Source organism: Atractosteus spatula, chromosome 2 (assembly GCF_055471065.1).
Source record: "Atractosteus spatula isolate fAtrSpa1 chromosome 2, fAtrSpa1.hap1, whole genome shotgun sequence".
Taxonomy (NCBI): Eukaryota; Metazoa; Chordata; class Actinopteri; order Semionotiformes; family Lepisosteidae; genus Atractosteus; species Atractosteus spatula.
In genome coordinates, this window is record NC_142707.1 from 13,749,144 (window position 1) to 13,750,992 (window position 1,849).

A 1,849-nucleotide genomic window follows, 5' to 3' on the forward strand; every position below is an offset into this window, starting at 1 on the left:
GCGCCCTTTAGAGGAGGGATTACAATCGTGACACAATCAATCTTGCTCCATGTGAGGTCAAGCTTCAGAGAATTTGAGCTAAATGAGAAGACCTCCTACATAACAATTGTATTTTAAGAGACAGCTAACACAGATTCAGAAGGGGAAAGTCCTATTTTGCTTGCTAGAAGAACAAGGAATTATTAGTAATAAGGATAATTATACTAAAGCATAAATACTATATATTTAGATTTCCAGAAAACCTTTCATATGTTGATTTTCAAAATAAAATTTGTTGGAATCAAAGATAATGTAAGCAAAAGGTTAGCAAACAGAAACAAAAACAAAAATATCTTAAAGTGTACAGCCTCTAATAGGGCAGATGTAAGCAATGGAATACCACAGTGATCTGTTTTAGGCCCACTATTCTTCCTGATCCACAGTATATCAATAATTTAGATTCTGTATTGTTGATTTTGTTTTGCCATGCCTTTTTAGAGACTCTTGGCTTTGTAGGTACTCAAATTTGTTTGCGGTTTTTAGTTCTGTGGCTATGTATCTTTGTACGGTCCTATTGTATAAGGCTCTGGGGAGACTCTGGGGAGACCTGAATCTCTGACCACTGACCCTGAACATGCTCACTTGAGGACTGGACACCCAGGTCTTCAGTGACACCTTGAGAATCCCAGGATCATTTTGCAAGCTCTATTAAAACCGTAATCTTTAGTTTACCATAGCCAGAGAACCCAGCACACCTCCTTGCTTTAATTGAGTATTTTAACTCTTTGCTCCAGGATTCCCAGGCTCTGTGAACTATACAGTAGTTTAGGTTTCATTGCCCCTTTGTTACGCCACAGCCCCGGAGGACTCGTCATTCCACCTCACATTCCAGCACAGTTCCCAATTAGCCCTTTTCCCCAGCCTATTTAATGCTGCTTCACACTCTCCCTTGTGCTCAGTATTAGGGTTGTCCTGGCTAGAGCTTCTCCCATTCTCATCCTCTTATTATAGGCCAAGCTAAAGTAAATCTACAGTGCTACTCTGCCCTCTCAGACCAGGAGTCTCTCAATCGCAATCTGCACAGACTGGATCTGGGGCTTGAGCTGGGAACCCTCCTTGATGGTGACGGAGGTCGCAATAACAGGCCGGGAGACGCCACATGTGCGGCCCAGGGTCTGCTTGGAGCACATGAAGATGTAGGGCACGTTCTTGTCCTCACACAGCAGCAGCAGGTGGAGAATGATCTCGAGGGGCTCGACGTCGGCAGCCATCATTATGAACTCCGCGATGCCGCGGTTCAGGGTTTTAGTGGCTTCATTGGCTCCCTTCCTCAGCTGCTTGTAGTTGGCCACCTGCTGCACCAGGCCCAGGATGGTTTTAGTCAGTGTGGCATCAGCCAAGGGGTAGGCCTTGGGGTTCACTTCCGGGTCAATCATCGCTACAGCAGGAGATCAGAGAAACGGGCAATGTAGATTATTCTTGTGTCCTCTCGGTGTGTGCTTCACAGAGGACCTTTCAAAAATATTTTTTTCGGAAGTAGTCCCACCAGTACTAAGCAGCCTGACAACGTCCCACCTACATTTATTCCCCCACAATGCCCTCTCCACCTCGGCTACTGGTATGTCTCTGTTTCAGTGTTCACTTGGCTACCAACCCTCTCTCTTCCCAGATATCCTTCCAGAAATCCAGGTGCCATCTGTACAAGATTTTATCTGCAACCTTCAGAAAATTTGGAAAACGGCAAAATCGGTTCTCCTTCGCACCAGTATCCGCCAAAGGACATCCGCAAATAAATGCCGCATTTTTGCATCCCAGCTCAGGCGTGGGCAACTGGTCTGGCTGTCTACTCCCAACCTTCCCCTTTGTCGCT

The 1,849-nt window shown here is 45.7% G+C and overlaps 1 pseudogene; it reads right to left on the bottom strand.

Moving 5' to 3' along the window:
• Positions 1–1,028: 1,028 nt before the first annotated feature.
• Positions 1,029–1,415, bottom strand: LOC148839329 (NHP2-like protein 1 pseudogene; annotated as a pseudogene).
• Between the last annotated feature and the right edge of the window lie 434 nt (positions 1,416–1,849).